The sequence below is a fragment of the Octopus sinensis genome, linkage group LG26, assembly GCF_006345805.1.
Source record: "Octopus sinensis linkage group LG26, ASM634580v1, whole genome shotgun sequence".
Classification (NCBI taxonomy): domain Eukaryota; kingdom Metazoa; phylum Mollusca; class Cephalopoda; order Octopoda; family Octopodidae; genus Octopus; species Octopus sinensis.
In genome coordinates, this window is record NC_043022.1 from 464,914 (window position 1) to 474,913 (window position 10,000).

The window sequence follows — 10,000 nt, forward strand, 5'->3', positions numbered from 1 at the left end:
GTACGTTTCGGAAATTGAAGAGAGCTCCGCTGGTAATGTGGACGACATCTTCCACACCGTTATCACCACAAACTATATTTTCTACCACAATGTGGTGGGTTAGAGACATCCTCATCCATTTTGTCGATCAAATATTTCGTAGTTATTTCTTCTTGTTCCTGAATAGTGAAGCTGTATTGTTGTAGATGGATGTGAAGTATCTACTAGAAGTCCAACAGAGACTACTCTTCTTGGCAGGGCTGGGTAGAGGCCCTAAGCCCTTAAAAGATTCTGGGGCCCCCGTATATATGTAATTCAAAATATAAACATTGATAAACCATAAAATGATTTTTTATTTTTCAAAATGAAGCAAAACTAACAGAAAGATGGAAAATAATGTTTATTTTTGTATATTTCCCTTTATTCATATTTAAGAAATTTTCTCCTACTTTTCTTTTTAATTGCAAAGTCCTTGATCAGATCCTCTCTGTGACACCATGAACGCTTCTGGGTTATATTTCCGATCATTTAAACCACTTCGAATATTAATTTAGTAAATTTAAAGTGATTTTTTTTGTGCTGTGGTGCCCCCTTCCTTCTCTTGATGTCCTAAGCACGTGTTTTTTTGACCATGTTGTTGGTATCCTTTAGTTAATGGGCGTAGACCGTCAGCCAGGCAATCATTTCTGCTGAAAATGATTATTGTTTCTTCACTAAATTTCGGTGTCAGTACGTTTATTGTGTGGAGGCACATGGCCTTGTGGTTAGAGCAGCGGACTCGCGGTCGAGGGATCGCGGGTTCGAATCTCAGACCGGGTGATGTGTGTGTTTATGAGCGAAACACCTAAGCTCCACGCGGCTCCGGCAGAAGGTAATGGCGAACTTCTGCTGACTCTTTCGCCACAGCTTTCTCTCACTCTTTCCTCCTGCATCTTGCAGCTCACCTGCGACGGACCGGCGTCCCGTCCAGGTGGGGGACCTATACGCCAAGGAAACCGGGAAACCGGCCCTAATGAGCCAGGCATGGCTTGAAAAGGAACAAAAAAAAAAACGTCTATTGTAGTCCTCGTTGGGACACATGGAACTGCTCACCTAGAATACTTACGGAGGAATTCTTTCCCTATTCTCGAGATGTTATTTTTACCAGTGAATACACACGATGCACTCATCTGTCCCTTAAATCTCTGTAAGCGTTGTCTGGGTGATACGATGCAAAGGCATTCAAAAGACGCGGACTGAAGTCACGCTTCTGTCACCATCCTCCCGTCAAACAGTGATCCTGTCACTTGCTCTCTTGATGTGGTCCTATTGTTTATTTATTTATAACCGTAATTGTATGACTTTTCATGCTACGAAACCGAGTTTATGGGTTTAATGAAAACTTACGGTTCACATTTCAACTTTTTTTTTTTTGCTCTTTTAGATAAAGTTTTTGATTAATCTCGTTGATGGTGTTTAAGTTCAATTAATTTACAAGGGAGTCATCACCAGTCGGCTTCTTCTGAAAATTTTAAACGACTTATAACTACTCGCAGCTGGTGGCTCGTGAATTCATTATTCACTTCTGGTTTGATTAGGCTGTCTGATTGTCTGGTAATTTTCTGTAGCTTGTCGATATTTTAAATTTTCCAGAAAGAGAGAGAGAGAGAGAGAGAGAGAGAGAGAGAGAGAGAGAGAGAGAGAGAGAGAGAGAAAAGAGCGATCCAATTTGGTTGTGTGTTCTTATCACAGCGATCGATCTTACTCCCATCTGTTGGCGAAGAGCGACAAAATAAAGAAAACCAATCAATGTTCAATAACTCCAATATGTCCTAGATGTTCTTTAGGAACTTGATCAATAACTGATAATAAAATCAAATCAGTCTGGTTTAATGCAGATAATAAAGTCCTTCTTGAATCTTGAACTGGACTGTGTTTTGGGTCTTTATATTTTTACTCATTTCTGTTTATTCAAAAGTGTTTACCACGTGTTCAAGTGATGTCGTCAGTTCTATCTCTGCCTTGTCGCCATCGTTTCGGTTTTGGTTGTGGCTCATGATTTTAACAATTTTCTCTGTAACAGAGTCTGCTGGGAACAAAGTCTTCTGGTATTGATTCTGGCTATTTAACGTGAATGCTTGTTGAATGATTTTTCAAGACAGAACAAGCTATTTCTTCTCAACGAACGCTGACACAGTCCTTGGCACTGAAGTGGAAGCAACTGCGATATCTTACATCATACCCCAGTAGATCTTTATCCATTTCATGGAAACGTTGGCACCATCTTCTCTAGAATTTCCGTTGAATTTTACTGGTTTTGGTTTAATTAAAAACCCATAGGAATTTCCCTCGTTAGTTCCCTCACCTACGATAAATGACACAAATTTCCTGTCCCGCCATGCCGTATGTAGCAGTAAGCCATGTAGTATCGTTTACTACAAGGGGTCCGCAACCACCTGGTTGTGTATCATTTGGTCTTTGTTATCATTCCTTCAGGAGATATAAGACATCGCCTGAAGAAATGAATCAATGATAATGATCAACCAGATGCCTACGGATACTACGGACTACACAGTAATCATCGCACTGTGATCTTAAGAGACATGCGGTTTGTGGAAACGCGCGTAACAGTGCATCAGAATATTTATGAATTCCATCCAAGGAGTATTGTTATTAGTATTATATTTATCCTACATTATATCAGTTCAGTTCGGTGCAACCTTCAAAAACTGGTTCACCAGTCAGCATCATTAGACTGTGGCAAGCATAATGGAATAGGAGCTTTAGAAGCATATACAAAGCGTTTGTGTGTGTGTGTATATAAACATAATAGACATATAGTGTATGTATGTATATATATATCTATATAGAAAGTGTGTGTGTGTATGCGCGAGCACAAACATATTACTATAAGACGCAATAAGGTAATCTCTATTAAATATACCTGGCTTCTGTTTTAATTCGTTAAAGAAAAAACTTCTGGCGGACGCGTGTATATATGTGGACATGCATATGCAGACATATATATATATATACATACATACATATATATATATATATATATATATATATATATATATACATGCACACACACACATATATACGTATATTTATATATATATATACACACATACATACATTCATACTTATATATATATATATATATATATATATACACACACACATACACATACATTCATACTAATATATATATATATAATTTATATATATATATTACATATATACATTTGTAATATATAAATATACATACATATATATATATGTATATGATATACGTACATACATACGTGTTTGTATGCGTATGTAGGTAGTTACGTGTGTGGGTGTATATATGTACATATACAACAATACGAAGTTATAACAATGCGAAGATACGACAATGCGATGGATGACATAGAAACGGATTAGCAGATAACACAACAATATGGTCGCCATTAGTTTCCCTGATAAAGATCAGAGAAGTTACATAACAATACCAAAATGGCTTTAACGATGTACAGAAGCGAACTGAAATGTTAAGAAACTGCAGTCTTCGGTGTTGTGATTAAAAGAAAAAACATTACATCAGCTAAAGGAATATAATGCTACTTGTAATTAAGAATAAATGCAACTGCTTCAACGAAGACATTGATTTACTCAAAAGGGAACGGTAATAGGGCAAGTTAGAGAAGAAAAAACAGCAGCGGATTAATTTGCTGAGGGTCCCTGAATACTGTCACTGTGTTTATCGCAAGGAATTTTAGTCGCTGAGAATTTCAAAGCGTGTGTAGCCAACAGAATGTTTTCTTCTCGGAGTGAGGAAAGAAACGTTTTGTTCCGTCCCTCGAACCATGACTGCTACAACGGCAACAGCAATAACAACAACAACAACAACAACAACTGCTACTACTACTGTTTTTTTTCTTCCTCCTCAACCACCACTACTACCGCCACCTATTACTACTACTACTACTACTACTACTACTACTACTACTACTACTACTACTACTGATAATAATAATAAGAAGAATAATGTTAATAGTAATAATAATAATTCCTATCTATACCAATTTCATGTTATATTTATATACACATATATATACATTATATATATATATATATGTGTGTGTGTGTGTGTGTCTTTGTGTGTGCATGTGTGTATGTGCGTGCGTGTATGTGTATATAACATACTATATTTTTATTATGCATATATCATTGCAGATTTGAGTATACGCGAATATATAACAGTTCTATGTGTATAGTTGTGTATGTATGTATGTACGCATGTGTATGTTTGTGTGTGTGTGTTTATATAACATTTTTAAGCTCGCGGTCTCTGTCTCTCAGTCACTCTCTCGTTCCATGTATATATATATATATATACATATACATATATAAAATTATATTAAACGCTTGATGTGTGCATTGTGTATATATAATTGTTGTATATTTGTATATATATATGCCAAATGTATGAGTATAATTATTTATATTGTATGTATATGTGTATATATGTATATGTGTGTCTATAAAACAGTGTCTAATACATATACGAGGTGCATTCAAAAAGTACCCGCGAAAACTAATACTGCGTATGCAAACTGCTTTGCGTGGAAGGTGACGCCACCCTTACTGCGCATGTGCAAAAATTTTCTTGCTGGTAGGCCGTGACAGACTACAGACGTGTGGTGCGCTTTCGTTGCATTTTTGTTTTCATAAAAGATGACCGAACGCCTGGAGCAAAGATATGGCATCAAGTTTTACCAAACCATCCAGAATATTCAGCAGGCTTTTGGGGATGATGCCATGGACAAAACTCTTGTTCGAATCATGACTACTGTTCGAATCATGACTGCACCTCAGTGGAGAGCGAGGTACACTCAGCCAGGCCATACACTACTCGAAACGAGAAGCCGATTGAGAAGGTGCAGCAAATAGTCTTGGAAGAGGTAATTGCTCACGAAATGGGAATAAGCACAGGATCAGAGCATTTCATTTTAACGGAGGATTTGTGCATGCGGAAAGTTTCGTCCCAAGGTGCTGGTTGAACCTCAGAAGCAACTCCGCATGGGAATTGCTCAGGTCATACCGGACTGTCCAAACAGCGACCCAGACTTCACGAAGACCATTATCACTGGTGATGAGACATGGGTTTATGGTTACGACCCGGAAACCAAGTTCCGGTCCTCCCAATGGAAGCATCCGTCATCACCAAGGCCCAGAAAAGCACGACAGGTTCACAGCAATTTGAAGGTAATGTTGACCTATTTCTTTGACTCCTGCGGCATTGTGCGTCATGAGTACGTACCACAAGACCAAACAGTCAATAAGGAATACTGCCTGGAAGTTAGACGTCGCTTTCCTGATGTTGTGCGTCGAAATCGGCCGGAAATGTGGGCGGTGAAGAATTGGCAATTTCACCACGACAAAGCACCTGCTCATTCTGGCTACATAATCTAAGCTTTCCTGGTCAAGAACAACACACCGCTTGTTCGATAGGCTCACTACACTCCCACGTGACTTCTGACTCTTCCCCAATCTGAAAACCACGCTGAAAGGGAAGCGATTTAAATCGCGTGAGGAAATTATGAGAAAAGCGACTGCGGATCTCTACAGCATTCCAGAGATGGTGTTCTAGAGGTATTACCATCAATGGCAGAACCGTTGAGAGAAGTGTGTCAACACCCAAGGGGAGTATATTGAAGGTGATTAGATAAGATTTGAGAATGTACAAAATTGTTTTGTTTTTTTATGCCCCAAGGCCAGATACTTTTCGAACGCACCTCATATCACTGAATAGTCGTCCATATTCAGTGAGTTTAGTTATAGTAGATAAAACTGTAATAGTTCTACATACATTACCAAGGGAATATGACTAGTTTTCTCTCTCTCTCTCCCCTTCTCTCTCCTCCCCCTCTCTCTCCCCCTCCCTCTCTGTCTCTCTCTCTCTCTCTTTCTTATCTCATTCGCTTTCGTTTCCTTTTCGTCTCGCGCGCCATTATTTAATTTTTTCTTTCACTTTCCCTGGAATATGCATCAAACACCAACCTTACCCTGACCACCCCCAGTCATCAAAAAAGGACAACCACGACGATGATGAAGACGGCTACCAAAGCAATGACAACGACGGCCACGGCAGGAACGACGATGATGGCAACTAACGCTGTGCACTCCAACCGCTGCCATCGCTATCACTACCACTAATTAATATCACAAACACCATCCTAGCTACCACCTCCACACTGCCACCCACACCACCACCACCCACACCACCACCACCAAAACCACCATCTCTAAACTGTCGCCATCACCATAGCTATTGACATCAATAGCATCACCACCTCCACCACCACCACCACCACCCTGCCTGTCATCATCGCCGCCACCAACACCACCGTCAACCCTCACCTCCGTTACCCCACCCCTAGCAGCAGCAGCAGCAGCAGCAGCAACAACGCCACAGCTATCGCCACCCCCGTCACCTTTTCTTATCTCTTTTCACCCTCAGCAGACAAACATAGAAACGAGTATAAATAATTGACTAAGAATGAAATATGAATAAATAAAGAAAGAAAGAAATGAATGAATCAGCCTCGTTCGTTTGAGGATATTTTAGACTTATCAGTACATTGTTGATAATAAGTTAAAAATAGCATCACTATGGTGTTGCCGAAAACTTGTGCTTTGGATTAGTTTGTGTCACATGTATGGCAATTAACGTCTGATAGTCTTGACATCTCCCCACCCGAGTCTTTTCTTTCTCGTTATGATTACGGACTCAGGTTACAGAGTCGAGCGGACAGAATCGTTGGCGAACGAAGTGCTTAGTGACATTTCTTACGGCTCTTTACGTCCTGAGTACAACTGCAGCTGAGGTCGATGAAAGAAGTACCAGTTTAACACTAGGGTCAATGTAACTGACTAATCCCTTCTTCTAAAATTGCTGGCTTTGAGCCAAAATTTGAAGCCATTATTACGAGCCCTGTCTAATATTTTCGCAGACTTGGTTGAATCCGCCTTTCCTTGACATTATGGAATCAGTCAGAATTTTTACGTAATCACGAACTCATTCAGAATTCTTATAATTAATAGGGAGTCCCTCACAGCATTTCATAATTACTCAGAGGTTTTTCCTTGTTAGTTGTCTACTCAAAGATTCATTTTTTTTTTTCGTTATTATGCATCCACATAAAGAACTATTTTTCTTTTTTATATAACTACGGCGCCACTTGCTGGCAGAATCGTTAGCACGCTGGATGGAATGCTTAGCGGTATTTTGCACGTCGCTACATTCTGAGTTCAAATTCCGCCCAGGTCGACTTTGCCTGTCATCCTTTCGGGGTCGATAAAACAAGTATCAGTTAAACACTAGAGCCGATGTAATCGACGCGTCCTCTCCCCCCAAAATGACTGTCCTTGTGGAAAAATTTGAAACCGTTATTACAGAAGCCTTCGGATTATTTCTTGTTTTTTTCTTCATTATTATGGACTCCCACGGAATTCTTTGCGTTACTACTAAGGACCCAGTCGTATTTTACATTGGATATTTTTACGTTGTTATACCTTAATGAATGTCAACAAACACAAAGTTTGGGAAATAACCAGAGTAGGGGGTAGTATCCTGACATAGAACAGAGAAATCTAACCCTTCGAACGGGAACTACTGTTCAAAAAGGGTCCTGCTCAAAACATTAGTACCCACTTCATATTCCAGAGCTATAAAGTGGTGTCATTGCGATCGCTCGATCTGTTAGAAATAAGAGCCAATTCTCCTTCAAATAAAACAGTACAAAACCTGCCTTGATTAAGAAAAAATATTATACAGTCTTAAATGCACTTTCCTCAAACAAAATGGGCGGAATGGTCACTTTTTGAAATTGTTTATTGTAGATTATTTTATATTTATATTATTCCTTTATGACCCAAATGTACTCTGACAGAAACATTGGGTCTTTTTCTGGGAATATTGCAAAACGAGCGAAAGTGTTGTGTATAATAATATACTTTGAATGTTCTGGTTGTTTCTCGATGGATTGTATCTTGCATATTACTTTTGCTGGGTCTAATTGAAAATTCTTTTAAAAAATTCTTTTTTGAAGCGCATGCATACATACACACATACATACATACATACATACATACATACATACATACATACATACATACATACATACATATATAGATACATACATACATACATACATACATATATAGATACATGCATACATACATACATACATACATACATATATAGATACATACATACATATATAGATACATGCATACATACATACATACATACATACATATATAAATACATACATACATACCTACAAACATACATACATACATACATACATACATACATACATACATACATACATACATACATACATACAGGCACCCAGAAAGACTCCCCATCACTTCATTCTCCAAATGTATGTGGAATTTAAAGGATGATTATATCAGCAATGATAAAACCAGTTGGTCCATTATATAACAAGTGTCCCATATATTAATTACCCGGATGATGTGATCTTTGTTTCTCAGCTAAGGAAAGCATCTTTTACAGGCTTTTGCAAGTAAATACACGAACTCATAGTCACACGGCTATATTGGTAGATAAGTAGATAGAGTGATAGTTAGAGAGAGTGTGTGTGAGTGAGTGAGAGAGGCACTTAGGTATGTATAAAATAAGCTACAATAAACAATTAGGTATGTGTGTGTGTGTGTGTGTGTGTAGATAGATAGATAGATAGAGAGAGAGAGAGAGAGAGAGATTGACATGCAAGCACACATACATAGTAAGACAGATAGACAAACAGTCGTTGCAGGCTGATAGATAGGTATACAGAGAGATATATAGAGAGAAAGGTACAGAGACAGACAGGCAGGCTGACCGACAGGCAGACAGACAAAAATACAGGCAAACAGATAGATAGATAGATCAACAGATAGATTGAGATAGATAGATAAATAGATAGATAGACAGACATAGGCAGGCAGGTAGGTAGGTAGATAGATAGATAGATAGATGATAGATAGATAGATAGATAGATAGATAGATAGATAGATAGATAGATATGAGAGAGAGAGAGATAGATAGATATGAGAGAGAGATAAAAATAAGTGATAGATAGATAGGTAGATATATATAGAGAGAGAGATAGAGAGGCAGGTAGGCAGCTATGTAGGTAGGTAGGTAGGTAGGTAGGTAGGTAGGTAGGTAGAAAGACAGACAGACAGACAGACAGACAGACAGATAGATAGATAGATAGTAGATAGATAGATAGATAGATAGATAGATAGATAGATATACAGATAGATAGATAGATAGATAGATAGATAGATAGATAGATAGATAGATAGATAGATAGATAGATAGATAGATAGATAGATAGATAGATAGATAGATAGGTAAGCAGTTGTGAACTATGCCAACTTACTTTCCTCTGACATGTCACTACTGCTTCAACAGATATGTGTTTGAAGGTGAGGAGTTGACTTCAAACACTGATTACTCGGGTCTCTCCCGCTAAGAGTGGGGATTAACGTAACGGCCATTTTAAAGCCACTTAATTTCATAAGCTACCTGTGACGTTTATGCTTGCATGCATCGTATTAATTCCACAAAGCTGAATATTAAACATACACACTTACAAACAACAATATGCATATGTATATATGTATGCATGTGTGTATGTATTATAATATATATATATATATATATATATATATATATATATATATATATATATATATATATATATATATATATATATATATACATATCTATATATATATGTATATTTATATACACATATATATATATACATATATACAAATACACTTATACATACACTATATATATATATATGCGTGTGTGTGTGTACACACATGCATAAATGCATACCTATGCTTACGTACATACATACACATACACATACACATACACATACACATACACATACACATACACATACACATACACATACACATACACATATATATGCTCATGCAAACACAAAAATACGCACACACA